This window comes from Pan paniscus, chromosome 3, assembly GCF_029289425.2.
Source record: "Pan paniscus chromosome 3, NHGRI_mPanPan1-v2.0_pri, whole genome shotgun sequence".
Lineage (NCBI taxonomy): Eukaryota > Metazoa > Chordata > Mammalia > Primates > Hominidae > Pan > Pan paniscus.
The window spans coordinates 105,919,760-105,945,573 of record NC_073252.2 but is presented as its reverse complement, the minus strand read 5'-3'; the positions used below and the strand labels follow the sequence as shown (position 1 = coordinate 105,945,573).

At 40.6% G+C, this 25,814-nt stretch overlaps 1 protein-coding gene across 12 annotated transcripts in view; it reads right to left on the bottom strand.

The window, feature by feature from the left end:
* The window catches only part of SGMS2 (sphingomyelin synthase 2), a 108,552-nt gene extending 84,014 nt beyond the window's left edge, over nucleotides 1–24,538 (bottom strand). For 3 of the 12 annotated variants that reach the window (XM_057302120.2, XM_057302123.2, XM_057302117.2), the window contains exon 1: nucleotides 8,989–21,959. The gene's annotated coding sequence lies outside the window, so the exon portion shown is untranslated. Of the gene's footprint in view, nucleotides 1–8,988; nucleotides 21,979–22,047 lie in introns of those variants that run through there. The other 9 variants (XR_008955511.2, XR_008955509.2, XM_057302124.2 and 6 more) reach the window with 7 other exon arrangements.
* Nucleotides 24,539–25,814: the final 1,276 nt, after the last annotated feature.

Here is a 25,814-nt window from a genome sequence, read left to right as displayed (position 1 = left end):
AATGAGATACCATCTCACACCAGTTAGAATGGCGATCATTAAAAAGTCAGGAAACAACAGGTGCTGGAGAGGATGTGGAGAAATAGGAACACTTTTACACTGTTGGTGGGACTGTAAACTAGTTCAACCCTTGTGGAAGACAGTGTGGCGATTCCTCAGGGATCTAGAACTAGAAATACCATTGGACCCAGCCATCCCATTACTGGGTATATACCCAAAGGACTATAAATCATGCTGCTATAAAGACACATGCACACGTATGTTGATTGCGGCACTATTCACAATAGCAAAGACTTGGAACCAACCCAAATGTCCAACAATGATAGACTGGATTAAGAAAATGTGGCACATATACACCATGGAATACTATGCAGCCATAAAAAATGATGAGTTCATGTCCTTTGTAGGGACATGGATAAAATTGGAAATCATCATTCTCAGTAAACTATCGCAAGGACAAAAAACCAAACACTGCATGTTCTCACTCATAGATGGGAATTGAACAATGAGAACACATGGACACAGGAAGGGGAACATCACACTCTGGGGACTGTTGTGGGGTGGGGGGAGGGGGGAGGGTTAGCATTAGGAGATATACCTAATGCTAAATGACAAGTTAATGGGTGCAGCACACCAGCATGGCACATGTATACATATGTAACTAACCTGCACATTGTGCACATGTACCCTAAAACTTAAAGTACAATTATAATAAAAAAAAAAAACAGCTTTCCGCACCCCTAGTTAGATCCTTTAAGAATAATGACAATTTGCTCAAATACAATCACTGATCTAAATTTACCTTATAATTCGAAAGCACTTAAGCCTTCTAAAAGTAAAGAGCATTCTAAATGCAGCTTAATGTTGATGAAACAACATTTGTGGTCAGGGCAGCATTCCATTTGGTGGTATAACATTTAGATCTGTAACTCCATTGCTGCCTCCTATAGCTTTCGTATTCAACATACATATTCATGAAAGGGAAGCTTTATATAACAAATGGCAGGACACGCCTTATCCCTCATTCAGCGTGCAACACAAGCACATGTAGGGAAGCTTAGCACAAATCCTTAATGTGCATCTGCAAAATTGTACCCTGACAAAACAATGCCTAAGAGAAGACTTGCTTTACTTCCAAAATGACATCTTTTCAGACATCCCTTAAGAACATACTTTTAGCCCAAGATTCACTTTAATAATGCCCCTAATTAAAGGGTTTAGTAGCTGCTTGTCTCAAGGAACCATACTACAAGCCAAGTTTCTCTTGTTTAAAACCTTTTCTCAAGGGGAGACAGCTATCCTATACTTTATTTGGTTTGTGAGTCCCATTAGGCTCACAATAGTGAAGCACCCTTGAGGACCAGCTGATTATGTTGAGAATGTTGGGGTACAAACCACACACAACAGAGGAAGGTGCAGAGCACACCTCACAATGCTTCTCAGTAACCCTGTTTTCACTAAATGGCCACATGCTCCTCTTCCTTTCAGATCATGGGCTCCTTTACTACTCCTGCAACATATGATGATCACTCTTTCTTGTTTCCTGCTTCCAGTACCAAATCCAGACTGTTCTCAGAGCCTTGGAGAAGGAAGGTTCTGCTAATCCAGGCCTCAGATGCCTCTTGCAGGATGCTACAACATCATCCTGTGGCCCAAAAGACTCCATCTCTAGGGAGTTCTATAACTTTCTGCTCCCTGGCCTGGGGCATTCAGCCTAGCCTCTTGTCTCATTTTTTCCTGATTAGTTTCCCTTCCTGGCTCAGCAAAACTGCTCTTGCATGTATGGGCTCTGGCTTGCCCCTGACTTGAGGGGACAGGGAAGAAGACTTCCAAGCCTCTTTTCTAGGAGAGCTACAATCATCTGCCACAGCTTGTATTAACTCTCTCCCCAGTTTAAGAGAGAACAAATGGTCCAGTCTCCATTAGGAACTAAGACAGATCAAAGGCTACACTGATCAGCACCTGAAAGAAAATTAATCTGCATTTGACTATACCTGGTTAAATCCCATTTACACATGAGCTCTTTGAAGAGATGGACTGTCATTTCATTGGTTCATTTTAGATTCTAAAATTGGTTCATTTTAGAATCTAAAATTCAGTCTTAATGAGAATAGATACTTTTTTTTGGAGACAGGTTCTTGTTCTGTTGCTCAGGCTGGAGAGCGGTGGTGCAATCACAGCTCACTGCAGCCTTGACCTCCTGAGCTCAGGTGATCCTCCCACCTCAGACTCTCCAGTAGAGTAGCTGGGACCACCGGTGTGCACCTCCATGCTGCACAGACTATTTTGTACAGACTATCTTTCCTTACATTGCCCAGGCTGGTCTCGAATTCCTGGGCTCATGTGATCTTTCAGCCTCAGCCTCCCAAAGTGCTGGGGTTACAGGTGTGAGCCACCATGTCCATCCGACACTTTTTTTTTAAACACTCCTAGACACTTTAGTTACATGCCCACCCAACCTGGCCAAATGCAAAATGATTTTAAAAAGAGCATTTTTTTTTTTTTTGAGATAGAGTCTCACTCTGTCACCCAGGCTGGAGTGCAGTGGCCCAATCTCAGCTCACTGCAACCTCCACCTCCCAGGTTCAAGTGATTCTCCTGCTTCAGCCTCCCAAGTAGCTGGGACTACAGGTGCCCACCTCCATGCCCGGCTAACTTTTTTTGTATTTTTAGTAGAGACTGGGTTTCACTATGTTGGCCAGGCTAGTCTTGAACTCCTGACCTCATGATCCGCCTGTCTTGGCCTTCCAAAGTGCTGGGATTATAGGCGTGAGCCACCATGCCCGGCAAAAAGAGGTATGTTAATCACCTCTTGAAACTACTCATTGATCAAGAATATACAGTTAACATGAAGCATATCTACAAATAAGATTCTACCATAAGACAGAAAACTGACTGCAGAAATAACAGCCAGGTCCCCAAAAATAATTTTCTGCCATTTTCAAAATTCCATGTAAGTTTTATACTGTGATTTTAAATGAAAACATCTCAATTTCAAACAAACTTTTGGTGTTTTCTGTGAATTACATCTAGAATTCAATGGGCTCTGCCTTGCTTCTGACTTGAGGGGACAGAGAAGAAGACATCCAAGCCTTCTTGGAACCTGGTTGGTCACACTGAATGCCCTTCATAACACAGCACTCTGTTGCACAATAAATTTATTCTTCAGTCCTAACCCAAAGGATGTGAGATCTTTGAGCCTTTTCAGGTGAAAGCACCCAGAGGATGGAGGTTGACCTGAGCACTCCAGGCCTCAGAGCTCCTCCTCCAGTCTCTGTTGCCATGACACTCAGCTTATTCGGCTTCTCTTTGTTGACAAGCACATCCATGGCAATTCACAGCTGACACCACACATCTTCCACTACTTCTGCTTCCAAATTCCATATTAAGAAACTATTAGGAACATTTGTGCTTTATAAACATTTAATAATTTGTTAAATTCAGGATAAGTTTAAAGTCACAATCCACATTCTCTTTAGAATATAATCAATTCTCATATAAATAAGTAAAAGCATTTTTGAGGACAAATGATTCAAATTACGCATTTTGTCAATATTTAAGTTGAAGGGATCAAAGAATTCTCAGAATGCCAGAATAGCTAATTACTTGTATAAAAAAGTGAAGAGGAAGTTTTCATTAAAAAAAAAAAACAAAACAGTGAGTCTATACCCAACCCTAAGATTGTTTCACAAATAACATTTTAGAAGGTTCAAGCACACCATTTAAAAACAAACTGAAGGTCTTGTTTTATTTAGTGATGATGGCAAAATAGGGCCATCTCAAAGTAGGGGCTCAGTTGCTTGTGCAAATGGGGCAAAAAGAACAGAAACGAAATGTAGCGACTAATATCATATATTGCCTTTCCTACTAAACCATTTAGAAGGAACTTTTATAAATCACATCCTTTCTGAATGTAGTTTCATAATTTTCCTGCCCCTACTAAAGGGAATTTGCTTGTTAAGAAGGAAAACAAAACAAAAAGATTAAAAGGGGGAAAATCAGCTCGGATTACACCACAGGATTTAAAGAGTTGAAAAAAAAGTAAGATCTATCTGGCACTAGTGGCTGATGAAACAATAAAAGGATGTAATGCCTTTAAAATGTTGAAGTCTGATAGAATGAGCCTACCTCAAAAATTCTTTGAGGCACTCATGGGAATTACACGACAGGTCATTAAGTCGTGTACACCTTACTCTAGTTTCCATGACTGTCTACCAGACAACTAGAACTAGTTTGATCTAAATGTCTCACTCACACACATCTTGATATAATTTAGATGTTCATCCCCTCCAAATCTCATGTTGAAATGTAATCCCCAGTGTTGGAGGTAGAACTGGCAGATCCCTCATGAATTGGTTCGGCACCATCCCCTTGGTGATAAGTTCTCACTCTGAGTTCACATGAGATCTGGTTGTTTAAAAGTGTGTGGCACCTCGCTCCTCTCTCTCTTGCTCCCGCTCTAGCCATGTGAGACTCCTGCTCCCCTTCACCTTCTGCCATGATTGTAAGCTTCCTGAGGCCCTCACCAGAAGCAGATGTTGGCATTACACTTCTTGTACTGTCTGCAGAACAGTGAGCCAATTAAAGCCTCTTTTTGAAATAATTTAGCCAGCCTCAGGTATTTCTTTATGGCAATGCAAGAACAGCCTACTACACACCTTAACACACAGACACAGATACAGAGCAGAAGATACAGACTACAGCTTTCTTACCTAATTTCAAATATATTCCCTACTTTCTTCGCAACCTAATATGTATTACATGACTACCCTTAATAAGCCATCTAAGAACTTTCAAGCTCTACTTCCAACATCTTTATTCTGCTTCTCCCAACCTCATAGAATATTAAAAAAAATTTTTTTAAAGGTCAGGCATAGTGATTCATGCCTGTAAGTTCCAGCATTTTGAGAGGCCAAGGCAGGAGGATTGCTTGAGCCCAGGAGTTCAAGACCAGCCTGGGCAACAGTGCAAGACCCTATCTCTACAAAAAAAATTGAAAAGTTTAGCTGAACATGGTGGCATGCACGGTAGTCCCAGTTACTTGGGAGGCTGAGGTGGGAGGATCATTTGAGCTGCAGTGAGCTGTGATTGCACCACAGTACTCCAGCCTAGGCAACATAGTGAGACCCTGTCTCTTAAAAAAAAGGCCATAAGTATATACACCTACAATGTACCCATAAAAAATAAAAAATTTTTAAAAAGTACCATGATAAGTAGCATCTATTATTACAGCCTTCCCAACTAGTGTTGGTCCCTACTTCAAGGGACTTAAAGTTCAACTGAAGATCCAAGGACAATTTCTGACTGCTTCAAAATGAGCCCTACTACTAGACCATGCATTCTCAACAAGGGCAAAGATTGGTGCTTGAAAAGCATATTAAAAAAAAAAAAGGTTTGTAGTCTTCCAAAGGCATTAAAATTTCACAGGGGAAAAAGAGTGGCTAGAAAAAACTTGCCTAAAAGGTGCCTTCAGGGGTTAATAATGAAAAAAAGATGGGGAAACTCTGCAAGAGGAACCCAGAAGGGCCTCATGTTTGGTAATAGTTGGTTCAATTACCCTGAACAAATTACTTAATGAGTCTCACCTTGATACACCACCAACTTCATAGAGTTTTGGTTTGGGTTAACAGCTACACATGGCCAGCAGCTTCGCAACTTTAATATTCCTTCCTAAAAGGGGCCTTTTACTAATCACTCTCTAAAGTGGGTCTCTCTTCTTATTTTCCCAGCACCATTGGTCCTTTTCCATAACTTGTAATTATATGCCTATTTCCTTGTTTTAATTGGGTGTCTCCCACACTAGGTGGTAGGCTCCATGATGGTAGGGACCACATCTATTTTGTTTACAACAGTACACTCAGCCTGGCACAAAATATGTGCTTGCTTGGTTGTCACCAAGCTCTTACCTTCACCAACCTTGATTCTGCTGACATGTTGAAGAGTGCAACAGGACTCTTTTCTAGAGATTAACCCTGAAAGATGGCCTCCAATACTAGTAATTCACTAACTCTTACTCACTTTTACAATCACTTCAAGATCCCATTGGCCCTAGAGCATAACCTGCCCAAAAATTTCTCCAGGATCTTTCATTAAATTATAAAAATTTTAGTATGATTTTCAGAGTTTTTACAATAATATACTTGATATTAAGAGGAAGGTGTTAGGGAAAGAATGTGAATATTTTTAAATGCAAGATTGCATATCAACATGGAACTTTTTACCTCTTACTGTGTCCAAGTTTTAAAAGATCTTTCCTTTCCTATTTCCTATTCACTCCAGTGGCTGTTAGTCTACCCTTGGGTATATCAATAACTGAGCTGCTAATAGAGAGATGAGGCTATGAACAGTCTAGGAGAAGAAATCTATTGTGAACATGAGGTGAAAATGTATATGGAGGAGGGAATCAAACTTGAGATACGATCTTTTCAAATCACAACAGCTAATATTTGTACAACACTGACCACCCAAAAACAGCCCTCGCCCAGTTAGGAGGAGCCAAGTCAGGCACTATTACAGTGCAGTGAATCTTAGTGAAAACATAACATGAGGAAATCAGAGTTCTATCAAGAAAAGTTCTTTTGACTCACAACAGTAACAATATATATCTTTCTGCAGTTTCAAGACATTGGGGCAAGATTCTACAAGTTTAGTTGAAAAAAGTGAAAAATTACATATGTATGTGCATATGTGTATAAAAGTTATGTGGATTAAAACAGGATATATGAAATACTTCACTCCTTCAGTTTTCTATTAAACGTAGTCTTTAAGTAGGGTGACCATATAATTTAACATCCAAACCTGGCCAGTTGTGACAGTGAAAGACAGCCTTACTAATGAATAAGTACACTAGGACAATAGGTATATACCATGACTAGCGTGAACCAGGACACACAATCACCTTAATTATTATAGAATAAAGGCCATGGGAAGCTGCAAGAGTTCAAGAAATAGAAATCAGATGGAACAATATACAAAAATGTGTCTCCCTCTAGTAAAGTTTTAAAAAGCTTTTAAAAATAAATTTTAAAAGATCATTTCAAGAAAATATTCTGTCTATATGGGGAATTTATGTTCAAGGGACTTAATGAACAGCAAAGTATTAAAATAGGGTATTAATCTCAAAAAAGATCAGAATCTTAATATTTTCTTTAATTAAGAAATTCAATCCCTTCTAAAAACACAAGCAAATCCTATATAGCCATTTATACACCACGGTCTCCAGTAACATTAATTATTTTTGTTACTAGGAAACATTTGCACAAAAACAAGATTTATAACCTCCTCTTGCTTCTACCCCTCCACCTAAAGGAATAATCCTCCATTAGCAATACACTTAATATCTCCACAGCAACTAGCATAATTGGGGTGTTGCAACAGGAGGATAATGAAGTGGAAAACAAACTGATAGAAGTAGGAGAGAAGGAAAAAAAAAAACAACCACTTCCATACAGCCCGGGTAGCAAAATAACTACCGTTGGGGTGGAGCAGGGGGAAGTTGTTAAAAAGAACCCTTTTGAAGTTGCCACAGTCAACTATTACCAGGCAAATAGAACCCAAACTTTCTAGGTCTCTAAGATACTTAAGTGTGCAATGGGGCAAATGAAAGTTTCAAAAATGGTAAATTGTATGAAGTAAATTCAGAGATGTCTTCACCCAAAGAACTCAGAGGTAGGGGAAAGATGGAGTTTCTGAAATAGGTAAGAAGGGAATTTCCACAGGTTTTCATATATGACTCCCAAAAAAGTACAGGGTACAAATGAAATGTCCAAGAAGAAAGGAATGGAGCTAAGCAAGCCTTCAGAATCAATCACTGGCAATTGGCTTGGTTGTGGTGGAGGAAGAGTCAGAGAGGAGAGGGAGTGATGTAATTCTGGGCAAAGATATCCTCAGTCCAGGCAAGGCAGTGGCTACAGAAGGCAGATGGTGCAGGAAGAGGTTAGCAGATTGACTGGAAAACAGGAAACCTGGGCTCTTCATTTGCTTCTGCCTAAGAGAACACAGTAGCAGATGATATAAGCAAAAAGCAGCATCCAAGAATATTCAACTCATTAATTTAGCAAACAGGTATGAAGTGGCACCATGCTAGGAAATACTTAAAAAAAAAAGGATAAACTCTGCTCAAGGCGCTCTGTCTAGAAGAAATACAATATAAACAGAAAACCAGATTATAATATAGTAGTGGAGTGACAAAGAAGGGCCTGCGAACTTTGGAACAAAAAGAGGACTGGTTTTGATATTGTACTAGAATTACACAAGATGCAACCATCAGGAGTAACCAGTGAAGGCTAACGAAACCCTCTGAATCATCTTTGTAACTTCCTGTAAATGCACAATTATTTCAAAAAAATTTTAATATGTAACTTCAAAAAAAAAAAAAAAAGAAGAAGAAGAAGAAGTCCTCTAGCCCACAGGGTAAAGTGGAAAAGACAGAGAGCAGGAAAGTTTCCTGCAGGGGACGCTGGAAGTAATTCATTTGTGCTTTGAATCACTTCTCTAAAAATGCTCAACAAGATCTCAAGTATCCTCCACATTGCTAAACCCAACAAACATTGTGTTCTCATCTTACTCAACTCTTTAAGAACTTAACAAGAGAACTGATTACTCCACCCTGTCTTAAACATTTGGTTCCTGTAGCATCTGGGACATTGTTCTTTCGTTCCTCCTCATTGGTTACCCCATGGTCTCCTACTTGACCTATTAACTGTTATTCCTCAGGGCCTCTCTGCCTACAAAATATTCCCTGGTGATTCTAGACTTCCCATAACTTTATATATCACTTCTATACTGACACAACTCTGGCCCTGATCTCACCACTGAATGCAGGTCTCTGCATCACAACTGGCTATTTGACATCTGTCACCATTAGGATGACTAATGGGCAACTCTAATCAATGGCTAAACTACACCACCATTCACTACAACTCTTTACCCACAAAAAAAACTAGGAGTCATGCTTAATTTTTTCTACTGTTATGCCACATATCGTACCTGTAAGTCTCCAGTACTTTCAAACCCATCCACCATTCTCGATCTCCAACACCACCACCCTTCTCCAAGCTGCATCAATTCTCATACAGAATGCTCCCAATAGCCTCATAACCATCTCCTTCCTTCTGCTCTAACCCCCTCCTACTCCACTCTCTGCCCAGCAGCCAGAGGGATCTATTACAGATGTAAATCAGACCTCATTCTCCTTATGTCACATCACAATGCCTTCTCATGGCATTTGGAACAAGGCTCATACTCCTTACAAAGCCTGCCAGCCCTACCCACCTCGGTCCTGCCTGCCTCGCCACACCCATCTCTCGCCTACTTCTGCTGCTCACAGGCTGCAGCAGATTGGCCTTCTTCCCTTTCCTGTGTAATCACGCTCTTTCCCTCCACAGGCTGTACATGCTGTTCACTCTGCTGAGTCTTTCTTATCCTTCACAACTCAGTGTAAATCTGACCTCTTCTGATGAACCTTTCCTGACTGTCCTAGGGTAGGCTGCCCCAGTCACTACTTCCTTCCAAGAACTAGTCCAAATCTCAACTTATTCATTGGTTTTACTTGCCTATCATCCTATCAATCCTGCTTTTCAACACCTTTTCCTCTCTCAACATATACAACCAATTTCCATTGGAGGAGAAACCTAGACTCCTGTTTACTGCTGAATCCCCAGAATCAAAAATGAGGTCTAGCACCTAGCAAGTGCAAAAAAAAGTGTTAAATACATTAATCAATTTCCAAAGGAATGGAGGAGGGCTTGGGACTGCGTCTCAGCAATCTGTGTCATGCAGTTATTTGATTAAGTCAATATATTTATGAAATCCAAGGCAACCTATCCTGGAAGCTTGATGAATGCAGTGGCTTCCCCAGTGGTCAGGTGAGTTTTCTGCTATGAAATCTTTCATCTGCACTGAGTTATTTTTCCCCCAGAGAATGGTACTCTCCTCTCCCTTCCCTCCCCTGCCCATCCTCTCTCCCAGTCTCTCTACTATGCCTGGGTCTTCTTACATTCTAATCATATCTGTTCCGGCCGCCAAATATTTGATATCAAGTAATGTTTTCTCTGATCTAGATTTTACAGTGGCCTTGCTTCCCAAATTGTCACAATAAGCAACTGAGGAAGAGCAGAAATTAGTAAACAACATTACCCACAAAAACAAGGAAAGGATAGGGTAAAGATGATGGTGGACAAGAGGTAGACGATGAGGTGATAGATGAGGAGTTAAATGTATTGATGCACTAGAGCTAAGAGACCAGACCAGATGCAAAAGTGTATGAGTGGTCATCTTTCCCATACTCAATAATCAAATAATCTAAACATTTCATTTATAGGCCCAGGCACATTTTCTGGCATTGATATTCACAAATCGAAGGTACAGACAACCTCAGAGAGAAGTTTCACTGTAAGATTTGTTAACTCATACTTGCAGAAGACACTGGAACCAGTGTGCTGTGGCACTCACTGAGTAACTCCATGATATAATTCAGTTTTTAAAATACAATATGCCAAAGTCATTGGATGGCAACGCTTAATGAATTGTCTTCAGATTTATGTGGGATATTTTTCCTTAAGGATAAGGCTGGTTAGAGCTGCAGTGCCCAGTACAGGAGGTGCCAGCCACATGTGGCAACTGAGTGCTTGACGTGTGGCCGGTCTGAACTGAGATATCTGTAAGTGTAGAATATACATCAGATTTCAAAGGCTTGGAAAAGAATGTAAAAATTTCAAGAATTTTATATTGATTATAACTGGTAACATTACATATAATATTTTGGTATACTAGGCTAAATAAAATGTTATAAACATTATTACATCTGTTTCTTTTTGCTTTTTGTAATGTGGCTGTTCGAAAACTCAAATTACATAAATGGCTATCATGTATGGCTCATGTTATATTTCCATTGACAGTACTGGGTTCTTGGGAGATGGTTAACTCTTTAGGGATTCTGGGCACATTGGTCCGGAGTCTGCTCTTTGTAAGCTCAGAAACTAGTTCATCAAAGAGAAATAAGTTTTAGTTCATATTAACAAAAGATGCAACAGAGAACATCAATCTTTTATCAACAATTGCTGGGAGATGGAACAGATACCCTTCTGGTACTAGTGAAGCTTTCTTACTTGGCTACTTATATAGCCAAGACATCCCCATTCTGTTATGGAGATACTGGCACGACAAAGCAAACTATTAACCAAGAATTGCTTGACAAGGATAAAATGTAAGCAAATGAGTCAGAGTCTGATGCGACACTGCACCCACAGAGCCAGGGCTCAAGAAGTTTCTAAATTAGAGAAGCAAGGGCCTAGAAAAATCTCTAAAAGCATTTTAGAATACAGACCAAAACTTCCTATCCTCCCACATCGAGTTTTTATTCAAACGTGCACATTTATAAGAGGAATTCAATCCAGCTTATATGTATAGATATTTTTCTCTGAAAGTCGCAAAGTGACTCCAAATCTAAAAAGAATGCATTTAAAAGAATTACAAATATGAAAATATTCTGTCTCTATGGTTTGAGTTTCCAATTTTTTTTATACTTCTACACAAGACAATCTCTTCCCCCTAGAAACTGCAGCTAATTTTCCACCTGTATTTCATAAAAATTACCAAAATTCTACACTATTTCTGATTCCACTTTTTAAGACACAAGAAAATTCCCAAGATTTTATTTCTTACACTAGTGCTATTGCTACATTGTACAAAGAGAAGACCTTTAACTGAATATAGGATTGTTATCACAGGGTTCCTTAAAAAAAATAACCCCATCTATTATTATAATTCTTATTCATTTTATTTTTAGAGATGGGGTCTGTTGCCCAGGCTGGAGTACAGTGGCATGATCATAGCTCACTGCAACCTCTAAATCCTGGGCTCAAGAGATTCACCTGCCTCAGCTTCCTGAGTAGCTGGGACTACATGTGTGTGCCACTACACCTGGCTAATTTTGCAGGGGATAGGGATGGAGGCCTGGCTATGTTGCCCAGACTGGTCTCAAACTCCTGGCCTTAAGTGATCCTCCCACCTTGGCCTCCCAAAGCACTGGGATTACAGGCATGAGCAACGGGGCCCAGCCTCTTGTTCTTTTAATTTCAGAAGTTGACACTGTGATTCTGAGATATTGTCTACTCTAAGAGTCTATAGCCCTTTACGTACTTACAATAGATGACCCAATGAATGATGCCACCTTTTGTTTACAGCTGTTGTTCTCTAGGATTTCATAATAACATTGCTAGGCAAATGAGAAAATACCAGATCTTTAAAAATTAAAAGGAACCTGGAGTAAAAATTAAGTGATAATCTCCACCATCCCAGTATCACCATGCTGGGACTATCATTTCACCCTAAACAAATGCAAAGGTATGACACAACTACATAGGATGCAGAGCCACATTCCTGTTAGGTAACTCTTGACAAAAAAGATTCAAGTGGCTCTACCTGCTCCAGAATCACTAAGACACTTTTTTCCTGGAAACCTTGGTACTGTCATTTTAAATAATTGCTAGGTATAGAAATACACAGAATTATCAAAAGTTAACTCTCCCTCCCACAAAGTGGTTAATTTTACATATAAAATAAAACAGCCGTCAAAATGTAAACCTTGCTATACTCAATGTGTCTGTAATAAATCATGAGATCAGGCAGCCCTCTGCTAGGACTGGCATAAGGAACAAATCAAAACACAGATTGCTCTGTATTTGTTTCTACTGCTGCTCTACCACAAAGTTAGAGGCTTAAAAGAACACAGATTTTTTTCTCCTACAGTTCTGGAGGTCAGAAGTCCAAAATGGATCCCTCTGAGCTAAACATCACAGTGTCAGGAGGACTGTGCTCCTTTCTGGAGGCTCCACGGGAGAGCTCATTCCCTTGCCTCCTCCAGATTCGGGAGACTGTGTGCATTCCTTGGCTTGTGGCCTCCTTCCATTTTCAAAGCCAGCAATGGATGTTTTGAGTTTTTCCAATAATGTCAACTCTCCTGCTGTGACTCTTCTGCTTCCCTTTTCCACTCAGAAGGTCCTTGTGATTACACTGGGCTCACCCAGATGACCCAGGATAATCTTAATATCAACATCAGCTGGTCAGCACCCTTAACTCCATCTGCAACCTGAATTCCCCCTTCCGTGCAGGATGAATGAGAATCCCTCATCTGAAATGCTTGGGACCAGAAGTCTTTTGGATTTTTTTTTGAATTTTGGAATATTTTCATTACTTTTCATATACATCTTATATGCAGATTGAAGGTAATTTTGTATGTTTTAAATAATTTTGTGCATGAAACAAAGTTTTGACTGTTTTAACTACGACCCATCATGTGACGTTAGGTGCGGAATTTTTCATTTATGGTGTCACATTGGCACTCAAAAAGTTTCAGATTTTGGAGCATTTTGGATTTTCAGACTAGGAATGTTCAAGCTGTATAACAGATTCATAGGTTCTGGGAATTAGGATGTGAACATCTTTGGGGAGCCATTATTCTGCTTACTACCATCTCCAACAGTAATTAGAAAACAAAGCAACCTCAAGTGTACAAGCTACTCTCCTCCAATAAAGATTTTTAACTATTTTAATTTACAACAAATGAAAACCCTAAAGCTAAAAAAATAAAAAGAATGCTGTTAGGACAGGAGGCCTGAGATTGCTGCTAGTCTTGCTCAGCTGAGTGTGCTGAGTGGGGAATGGGAGAATGCATGCTTCCTTCCCGGATCATCACCAGGGTCGACCATGCACTCAGAAGCTTTTACAGGGAAATGCTTGGTAACATCATAGTGAAAATTAGTATCAACGTCTTTTTTCTTTTTTGAGAAAGGATCTCACTCTGTCGCCCAGGCTGGAGTGCTGTGGTGCAATCTTGGCTCACTGCAGCCTCAGCCTCCCAGGATAAAGCAAACCTCCCACATCTGCCTCCCAAATAGCTGGGACTTCAGGTGTGCACCACTACACCTGGCTAATTTTTGTGTTTTTTGTAGAGGAGGGGTTGCATCATGTTGCCTGGGCTGGTCTCAAACTCCTGGACTCAAGCCATCCACCCGCCTTGGCCTCCCAAAGTGCTGGGACTACAGACATGAGCCACAGTACCCAGTCTATCAATGTCTTTCAATAGCAATATTGAAATATATAATCTAGTTGTAATCCTCCACATGGTAAATCAAGGAGTTGATCATATGTTTGAACAGGTGCAATTTTTTTCTTTGGCAAAATTGCATACACAAGGACACAAATAGGGCCCAAACTGTGAGAAACATGCTAGATTCCACAAGCAACACTGCAGTGATTAGACTCTGCAGTCAAGCTGCCTGCTTTCAAAATCTAATTCAACTATTTACCACCTGTGTGGCCTTAAGTATGTGACTTAACCCCCCTGTGTTTCAAGTAGGGATCCTTAAAGTGAATTTTAGGAGTAAATGAGTAACAGTTTTAAGTACTTAGAACAAACCCTGACACATAGTGAATATAAGTATTTGTTAAATAAACTTTTAAATGCTCCTGCTTGCTGCTTATAACTTGCCAATGAAACTATATTTCAAGGGAGCAAACTTCTCAGCCCTAGCTAATTTACCATATGGCATATATTTTATATATACGTAAATATATTCAATGACATTCATGCAGAAGAACTGGTATATTACACTAACCAAAACAATACCCTTTGTTGCTATGAAAGTTTGGTAGCAACTACTGGGGTAGTAATAACTGGGTGGTTCAACAACTCGCTGAACAAATGCAAATATCAGAAGACAGTAGCAGCTGTGTTAAATAAACTGTCTCAGGGCCTCCTAAAGAAAGACGCACAGCACTGGCGAGGACAGTAGGGTTTGTGATTCTTAGTGGCCCGGGCACTTTCTGGGACAGTGGTGTTCATGGTACAATACTCCCCAGAAGCCTAAGCTCTGTGAGGGACAGTACCAGTTGTGCTAGACTACCGCTACCAGCATCTGCTAAGAGGGCAGGCATATTGTGACTGTGGCTTGAAAAGCTTTTCAGCATTCACAGCTGATGTTATACACTTCTTATGAAAGTTCTTGAATTCAATGGCAGTGTACAACCAACTTCAATCATTTTATTTTAACCCCAAAGGAAACGGGGAGGGAAAAATATGGGACAGGCTCCAGCTCCTATTAGCACAGCCAAGATGTAACACTTGAATGTGGATATATCATTCCAAAAGATACATGCCACCTTAACGAGAAAGAATGGTTCCATTTGACACAACAGGACTGAACTCTTTGTTTTAAAAGTTAGAAGTGCAGCTTATATGCAGAAAATAATGATTGCTGAGCCCTTGAATATTTACCATGAAGCAGGCATTACTCTCAATGTTTTATACACGGGGAGCCATGTAATTCGTATAGTCACCTTATGGGGTAAATATTATTTTACTCCCATTATACAGCCAGGAAATGGAGGTTCACCTGTGGAAGCTGCTCCATGGTATCTAGTGATGAGTAGCAGTGCTGGGACTCAGGTCCAAGCCAGCCTAAGCCTGTCAGGGTTCACCTCTGGCATAATTTCATGATCTTAAGGCAGCACGGACCAGAGAAATGTTCCAGGAGAGCATACACATACAGTCCTATATCAAACTATGTCTCTCAAAACCCAACATATCGCTGAAGCTAGTGGAGACAAAACAGAAAGCCATGCAGGGTACTGGGAAGTGCATGGCATTAGAATCAGCTGGGCCTGGCCTCAAATCCCTGCTCTACTTCCCACCAGCTCTGTACCCTTGGCTACTTTAAGGGTACTTTTGCCTTGTTTCACCTTTAAACACTTTCCAAATTGCTTCCACACCTACAGAGTGGATATAATTTCCATTTTGCAGAGCTGTCTGAAGATGAAGATAGCAGTTCATTTAATCTTCACTAGTACTTATAGTATCATTATTTAACCACCACTATTTATCAACACTAACTCCATCTTCTGTGTTTGGAGAAGCTTGGAGAACCCACATAACTGACCTCTCTCTGTTTCAAAGACTGAACTTCATGTTCAACTAATGCTGCAAGTCTTCCTGAGTAGTCTCCACTTCTCTTTGGAAACAGGACTCTATCTAAGGTCTAATATCTAGAATCTATGAGGAACTTAAACATTTACAAGCAAAAAAAACCAACAACCCCATTAAAAAATGGGCAAACTCACAAACTGACTTCTCAAAAGACAACATACACACAGCCAACAAGCATATGAAACAATGCTCAACATCATTAATTACTAGAGAAATGCAAATCAAAACCACAATAGATACCATCTCACACTAGTCAGAATGGCTATTATTAAAAAGTCAAAAAACATGCTGGCAAGGTTGCAGAGAAAAGGGAACACTTATATACTGCTGGTGGGAATGTAAATTGGCTCAGCTAATTACCGTGGAAAGCAGTTTAGAGATTTCTCAAAGAACTTAGAACAGAACTACCATTTGACCCAGCAATCCCATTACTAGATATAGACCCAAAAGAATAAAAATCATTCTACCATAAAGATACATGCACATGTATGTTCATCACAGCTCTATTCACAATAGCAAACACATGGACTCAACCTAGATGCCCACCAACAGTGGACTGGATAAAGAAAACGTGGTACATACATACCATGGAATACTATGCAGTCAAAAAATGAATGAAATCATGTCCTTTGTGGCAACACGAATGTAGCTGGAGGCCATTATCCTAAGTGAATTAACACAGGAACAGAAAACCAAATACTGCATGTTCTCACTTATAAGTGGGAGCTAAACACTGAGCAGACATGGACCCTAAGAAGGGAACAACAGACACAGGGGCCTACTTGAGGGTAGAGGGTGGGAGGAGGGTGAAGACTGAAAAACTACCTATCAGGTACTATGCTATCTGAGTGACAAAATAATATGTACATCAAACCCCTGTGACACATAATTTACCCATGTAACAAACCTGCACACCCAAAATAAAAGCTGGAAGGAAAAATAAAGGAATTGCATGGCTGACAAGGGTGGCTCATGCCTGTTATTCAAGCACGTTGGAAGGCTGAGGTGGGAGGATCGCTTGAGTCCAGGCATTCAAGACCAGCCTGGGCAACATAGCAAGACTCTGTCTCAATTTAAAAAAATAAAAGAATAATAATATAAATAGTAAATGGGGTACAGTGAAAGGAAAGACTGTACATATAAAAGAAATAATTCAGTTAGTTGCACAAGTTTAGTTTGAAAGCTTTAAGCGAGATATCAATTTAAATAAACACAAACACAAAATTATAAGGCTGAATTTCAAATTGTATAGGGGTTTGTCAATAGAGGGAAAACCAATTATAAAATAACTCATTATCTGATTTGACTTTAATTCTATTAGCTATTTCTTTAAACTTTGCTTTGAATTACAAGTCATTGTTAGAAACTAATAAAGTGAACTGATCTGGGTATCTGTATGAAGTGGCTGAAATGAACACTACTCATATTCTAACATCCTTTATCAAAACCTTAAAGATAAATTAACACTGGAAATCAAAATAGAAAAGTGAATGAAAAACTAAAATTTTGACTCAGAGTAGCAAAGATGTGATATTATTGTAAAACTTGAGAATGTTTCAAGAAATGCTTTATATTTATAATAAAAGTAAACTAATGGAAATTTCTCGCACTTTCATTAAATCAGCCCCAAAATGTCAAACAACAAATGTGTAATGTTTTAAAAAACAGGTGACCTATTTAAAATGGATGGAACTTATTCTAAAGGTAGTGATAAGTCTACTAAATGCAACACCTGAAAGTATTTAATTCATCTGTCTCACTGGGTTCTAATGCTTCATCAAAGTGTAGAAGTAGAATGTCCTTCAGAGAGCTCCTTGGCAAAATTAGCACCTCTCCATTCTGCTATACTTCCCCACAAAAGACATTTAGCTTCATGGCTAATAAAAATAACACACACAAACAGTACTTTAAGAAAGTTTGTATGTTCCCTTTTCAACAGATAAATTCCTTGCATAATGAGCTACTGCTCCACTGTGCGGCTCCATAGAGAAGGTTGATCCTATTGCTGAAATCTTATGAGATATGCTAAAGGAACGCAGAAATTAAGACTCTGAAATTTTAAATTAAAGAGACAGGGAAAAGTTCTCTAATTCTGAATACAGTTTAGAAAAAAGGGCAGCTAAATTAAACATTATGTTTCACTTTTTAAAATGCAAAATAACTGAAATAATCAAGAATGTGTACACAGACATAGCTAGAAAGATTTAATGCAGAGCTGCTTAAAATAGTGAACACTGGCAACAAACTAAGTGTTCAGCAATAGGGGACTGGTTGAGACACAGCCACAAAACAGAAAACTAAAAATGATGCTGTGTAAGAGTATGTTAGTGACATACAGTTGTCCATGTTTGGATGAGGAGAGAAAACGTAAGTTGGAACATAGAGAATGAACCCATTTTTGTAGAGATAAATTTCAGCTGCTGCAACTTCAGGAAAGTTACTTAATTTCCCTAAAACAGTTGTATCCTCAGTAAAAGAAGGTAATAAGAGTACCTACCTCACCGGGTTGGAGTGGGGATTACAAGAGATTTGATGTATAAAGCAACTGTCACGTTGCCTGGCCCATAGTAAGATCAATACTCGTTAGCTGTTTGTGTTATCTGTGCATAGGGGCAAAATATAAAGAGGGGGCGGATAGAAATGTTAAATGATTTTCTGGGTGGTGAGATTATGGCTGATTTGTTTTGCCTATACTTATAAATTTCCATAAGTAACACATTACTTATAATATGGGGAAAACTAATAAGTTGGAATACTCATACAAGGATAATCCTCTTAAAAATCTACCATAGTGTTTTGTTCACAGCAAATAAATCTTTTTTTGTTTTGTTTTGTTTTGTTTTGTTTTGAGACAGAATCTAGCTCTGTCACCCAGGCTGGAGTGCAGTGACGCAATCTCAGCTCACTGCAACCTCCACCTCCCAGGTTCAAGCGATTCTCCTGCGTCAGCCTCCCGAGTATCTGGGACTACAGGCGAGCACCAACATGCCCGGCTAATTTTTCTATTTTTAGTAGAGACGGAGTTTTACCATATTGGCCAGGCTGCTCTTGAACTTCTGACGTCAAGTGATCTGCCTGCCTCGGCCTCCCAAAGTGCTGGAATTACAGGTGTGAGCCACTGCACCCAGCCACACAGCAAATATATCTCAGTTGAGCTGAGCTGACCCTTCAGATTTCATTTAAACAAGCTTGCTTTGAATATTTAAAATTATTTAAACTGAAGAGCTATCACTTGTCCGTAATATTTTACTGTGTAAAGCAAGGCATACTTTTATTATTCGGCCTCATAAAGAATTTACGAGCCCCTATTCAAGACCATTCAGAATGCCACCAGATCTCTTATTATCAGTGGGAGGCAGCCTATGACGGCCTAATCACTTCTTGTCTCTTCCCAAGTCCCCAGCACTCTCCTTTTTTGACTCCTTTTTTCCCCTCTTGATAATCACAGCCTGAGGTCTCTACTGGACTATAAGCTTTGGGGTAGCAACTATCTCCTTCGTTTGCATTGCTGGCCCCTAGCACAGTGGCTGTTATGTAGTTGTTGCATACTAAACGTTAAGCAAATAAATATCTGATACTAGTAGTTCAAGACAAAGCCTTCAATTTCTCCATTGAGACAACGCGCTAAAGGTGGGTAAGTCATGATTTAGTCTAAAACTGTCCAAAACTCTAATTATTCCTTTAAAAAAGAAACATCTCACCTCAAAGCATCACTTTTAAAAAAAGTTCTCACTGATACTCCATTGTCTATTTTAATAGTTCTAAGATTATTTCTATTTTTCCCCTATATTTTGTTTAAAGTCCCACAAAAATCCCAAAGAGTTTAAGTAAACTTGCTCAAAGGAACACAGCTCAGAGAGCCTCAGGTCTCCTGGATTCCCATGTCCATGATCTTACTACACGGTACTGTCGTAGGACAGCTCCCAGATCTTTCACCCTGTAAGTTGTTATAGTTATGGTAAGAGCAAATGTCTTCAATAACGTGCACAAGTGCTAAAGTTTCTTCCAAACATTTCCTAGGGCTTTTATGAGATTCTGCGAGGGGAGAAACTCAGAACAAGGTGCAGCCACCTCAAGGTGTCCAAGTGTTTCCCTCTAGGTTCGCAAGTCAACTAGCTTTACTTAAAAATGAAACCAAAGGAACCAAATTAAACATTAACTTGTCAAAAAAAAAAAAACACTTCAACCAGACTATTGTGAAGTAAGAACATTAGAAGACCAAGGAAAGGGCCATAAAGAGGAAATTTTGCACTGCTTGCACTGCTTCTTTAGGAAAAAAAAAAAAGGTAAAGGTAAAGTTAGCTTCCTCACGTCCTTTCTTCCTGTAAATTCCAGGTTGTCACTTTCAGCCATTGCTCTGACATTGTTTAAACAGTAAATGGCAGTTCCCATGACACAGGATCGAAACCATAACCTTCTCAGGTATCCGTACTAAAAATGTTTAACTTGCTGAAAACATCACTTCCCAATCTAAGGAACTTGCCAAAGGATTTCACATGCTAACCCTCGGCCCACCAGGCTTATAAGGAGGACATTCTGTGGAAATTAATTGGTTATTACCTAAGCCAGCTGCAACACACTATTATTTATATATAAACAGCTATAATTTGTTGGGGTCTGCTTTGTACCAGACATTATGAGAAGTCTTTTGCGCTTTAATCCTCATTATTATCCTCATTATTAATCCTTATTTAATCCACCTTATTATCTGAAGTAGCTATAATCCCATTTTACTGGTTCAGAATGTTTAATGTGCCTGAGCACCCACCGTTAATAGAGGAGACTGGTAATGAAACCAAGGATTTGAAAAGTTAGGTACAGATTGAAAACCCACGCCGAATCCAGTGACACTAAACAGTTGAATCTCTTCAAAATATAACACACATGTCAAAATGATTTTAAGGTCATTTCAGAGCAGGCAAGACTTGAAATAGAGGACCGGCAACATTAATAAATAAAAAAGACTACAGGACATAACATTTTGAGTTGGTTTCAAGCCGTGGATAATTAATGATTATCCATACCTCTGGATGGATGTTGACAGGGGTTCCCCGCCCCTTATTTTCGCTGAGAAACCAAGTCTTCCCTTCCGTAAAGGGAGCAGCTCTGGAATGCCACACGTTGAAGGGTTTCGGTGTGGGCTGCCCAGAGCTGGGCTGTTACTGTTCACACATCATCAGTAAGTGCCTCTCAAAAAAAAAAAAAAAAAAAAAAAGAGAAAGAAAAGAAAAACCACACACACAAACACACACACACAGTCCCTCCTCCACCAACTGAACTTCAGCCCTGACCTCCGGAGTGGTTCTGGACAATCTGGGGTTTAACCTGTGCCCTTCCAACGCCAGGACCGGGGTACCCGAAATGGGCTGCAAATGAATGAGATGACTGCTCAGAGGAAGGAGACTAAGGCACACATCTCTCCTCCAGACCACAAAATCGAGGAAGGATGCCCTGGGCGGGGAGGGTGGGGGCCGGATTAGAGCCACGTCCCCGCTTCGCAATCCGCCTTTCCCCTCCCGCGCTTCGGAGGACTCTCCGCTCCCCAGCCCATCCTCCTCCTGGCCCCTCCGCGCGCTCCTTACCCGCTGGTGGCCAGGGCTCCAGACACTCCCAGCTGAAGGCACTTGCTCCCGGGAAGGGGATTTGCCAGGGGATGGAGCCCGCTGCCGCAGCCGCCGCGACCAGCCCCGGGCGTCACCACCCTCGGGCCGAAGCCGCTAGAAAGTTTGCTCGGGGTCTCGCCCTCCCACGCCGCGGCCTGACTAGGGGAAGCAGCTCTCCGGGTCCCTCCCGCGGCTGCCGCCCCCGAGGCCGCACTCGGCGGCGCTGCAGCACCGGCCAGGCTCCGAGCGGCCGACGGCGGCTCCGTGCGCGCCGAGGGCTGGGTCTCCCCGCCCCACTCGGCCCACGGCGCGGCGCTCAGTGTTGACCGCGGCCCCGCGCCCGCTTTCCCCGCCCGCCGCGCGCGGCCCGCTCCCTGCGCCCTGCGCCCAGCGCGCTCCTGACATCATTCATTCTCTCACACCCTCGCCCGCCCACTCCATTTCCAAACAGTGACTCACCCGTCGGCCCGGTGGCAGCAGTGCCCGTTCCTGCTGCCGTGGCTCTCCTGGCGCAGAGTGGAGCTCGAAAAACCTGCGCGACTTCTTAAGAAGAAAATCCCATCCGACTCTCCCCTCGCGGCTGTTTAAGGTGCAGAGAAGGAGGGGCTTGGCAGGCAGGGCAGTTTGGCTCCCGGCCGAAAGGCTGAGGGCCTGGAGCTGACCTCCCTGAGCGGCAACAGAGATCAATCTGGGAAAGTTCTTTGGGTGCCACTCCCAGCAACTTTCAGGGGTGGGGCTGGAACGGGATCCCCCACCCCCGCACCCGGCCTGTTTCGGAAACTGCTTCCTGACGGCGTGTGAGTGGGCTTGGGAGCGCCAGCGTTGATTCAGAGGGTTTATCGGTGTTGACCGGGCCTAGGTCAAAGAGGTGGGTTTCCAAACCTCACAGCGTTGCCTGGCAAGGTTAGTCATCAGTCCGCATGGTATGAGCTGGAAGGTTGCTCCAAGCTAATGAGGTGGCAGCACTGTCCCTTTCGTGCCTAACCATCGTGTCATTTGTCCTGTTAATTGATTTACTTCTCACTTAAGGAATCGTAACCAAAATAAACAGTGTAAGTAGTTATTTGCTTAACTGAATACTGCGCTTTTCCGCAGCTTTTGGGGCCCAAGGCAGCCGTGTGGTTTCTTCGAAGGCCTCAGTAGTTTTTTAAAAGGGGGATTGCTGTCTTTAAAATGGTAATGGTTCTACATTGTCCTGGAGTTGCTATTCATACACCTGCTGGGCAGTTTTCAAAGTAAACGATGGCAGCCTCAAGGACTCTAACTAGGAATGACCAATCGGAGGGAATGTGGCTAAATCTTTCTTGACATAAATGTTTTACATTAATGTCTCCTTCTGGACTAGATAATTATGTTTAGGATTTGCGCTGGTTTATGGGTGCTTCCATATAATCAACAAAAATAATGACGGGAATCTTTGGGTTTCTAGTGCAGATATCATGTGGGTCAACAGTCATTTGTGGCTATTAAAGATGATGGTAACAGAAAAGAATATACAAGGCAGGCAATCCCCAAACTCACAACTTCAAGATGTCGTCACAGTACAGGCAACCAAAGAAAATGGACAAATGGGATCATATTAAGCTAAAAAGCTTCTGCACAGCAAAGGAAACAAAGTGAAGAGACAACCCACAGAATGGGAACTATCCATCTGACAAGGGATTAATAACCAGAATATATGAGGAGCTCCAACAACTCTATAGGAAAAAAAAATCTAATAGTCCGAGTAATAAATGGGCAAAAGATTTGAATAGACATTTCTCAAAAGAAGACATACAAATAGCAAACAGGTATATGAAAAGGTGCTCAGGCAATAAATACTGGCGAGGTTGTGGAAAAAAAAAGGAACCCTTGTGTTTGTGGGAATGTAAAAAGTATAACCACTATGGAGAACAGTATGGAAGTTCCTCATAAAACTAAAAATAGAGATACCGTATGACCCAGCAATCTCACTGCTAGGTATATATGCCCAAAAAAGGAAATCAGTGTATCAAAGAGATACCTGCACTCCTATGTTTATTGCAGCACTACTCACAATAGCCAAGGTTTGGAAGCAACCTAAGTGTCCATCAACAGATGAATGGATAAAGAAATTGTTACATATACCCATGGAGTACTATTCAGCCATAACAAAGAATGAGATCCTGGCATTTGCAACAACATAGATGGAACTAGAGGTCATTATGTTAGGTGAAATAAGCCAGGCACAGAAAGACAAATTTCACATGTTCTCACTTATTCATGGGAGCTAACATTTAAAACAATTGAACTCATGGAGACAGTAGAATGATGGTTACCAGAGGCTGGGAAGGGTAAGGGGGATGGGTAATGGGTAAAAAATATATATATAGTTAGATAGAATGAATAAGGTATAGTATTTGATAGCAAAACAGGGCAACTACAGGCAACAGTAATTGTGCATTTTAAAATAACTAAGAATATAATTGGTTTGTAACATAAAGAAAGGATAAATGTTTGAGATGGTAGATATCCCATTTACTCTGATGTGATTATTATGCATTATGTGCCTATATCAAAATATTATGTGTACCCCATAAATATACCTACTATGTACCTACAAAAATTAAATTTAAAAAAATTTTTTTGAGATGGAGTCTTGCTCTGTCGCCTGGGCTGGAGTGCAGTGGCTTAATCTCAGCTCACTGCAACCTCCACCTCCTGGGTTCAAGCAATTCTCCTGCCTCAGCCTCCCGAGTAGCTGGGATTACAGGTGTGTGCCACCAACCCTGGCTAATTTTTGTATTTTTAGCAGAGACAGGGTCTCAACATGTTAGTCAGGCTGTTCTCGAACTCTTGACCTTGCGATCCACCCTTCTCGGCCTCGCAAAGTGCTGGGATTTACAGACATGAGCCACTGTGCCCGGTCCCCCCAAATTTTTAAAATATAAAACCAAAAAAAGATGTTGTCACAATACAGAAGTTTCCCCCAAATGAAAATGCTCCTAAAATTAACCAAGGGCTCAACATCATTGTTGTGGAAAATGGACTCTTTTAGAGCTACTTTTAAAGGTTAGAACCCAGAGGAGACCACCAATCGAAAGTTATTGTCCTGGAGTTTATTTTTCCCCTTCAATAAGGAGCTCATTTTCAAATTTACAAAGCCCAGGCATTTTGCCCAGAAGGCAATAGCAAATGGATTGGTTTGCTAGGATGCAGTCAAAATTCAAATCAGCAGTTTTTATAGACAATCACAGAGCTAATTCAGAAGCATGGGTGTCCTATCCATTGGTAACACTGAATGACTAGATTCAAATGTATAGCCATCTATAAGTAAGTTTGCATGAATATCCCACCTACTCCCTACTTCATGATCCAAATATTTGGACATTATGGGATAAGTCTAAATACAATTTTCTACAGATCTCAAATGATATTGTGGGCTTTTTGGCCTGTGTACATGGATAAAGTCAAAAAGCTCCAAACAAAGCCTGCAGTTCTGCCTGCACTGTTGCCTGATATAAACCCTGTAGTTCCCTCATAAGCCTCTGTGTGGAAGGCTGTTGAATGGGTAGTTTTGAATTAGTGGTTACTATTGTGCCTCAGTTTAAATATTGTGAAATAAGTAATTAGGTCATTTTATTATACCATTTAAATATCCCCAAGTACATATATTAAATAATATAATTGATAATGGATGATACGAAGTTTTTTCAATCTATTCATTATCAACATATGAGAAAGCAAATTACTCATCTTAATTTCTATGTTTTAAAAAATAGTAACATCCTTTTCACAGAAAGATGATTTTTTTTTGTTTTTTAACTGCACCTTTTGTTCTTACCATGTATGAAAAGTGACAAAATTTGCAATTCATCACCTTTCAAAAATAATGGCACTGAGTGTTTCAAGGGAGAGAAATGGATGATAGATAAGTGTGTTCTTGTCCATTGTTTTCTCCAAGGCAGCGTAAATCAAGTTTTACAGGTATTTCTTTGATTTGATAAAACATACTGATTTAGGAAAACGTGTAGATCTATAGTACTTATTTCCTCTTACAATAACTCGAATCTGAACATATCTAAAGTCATTTGCTCAACCCACAAATTTGTACTGAATTCCTACTTTGTGCCCATGGCTGTTTATCTAAGAATCTCCATGGTCTGGGCGCAGTGGCTCATGGCTATAATCCTAGCACTTTGGGAGGCCAAGGCAGGCAGATCACGTCAGGCCAGGAGTTCAAGACCAACCTGGCCAACATAGTGAAA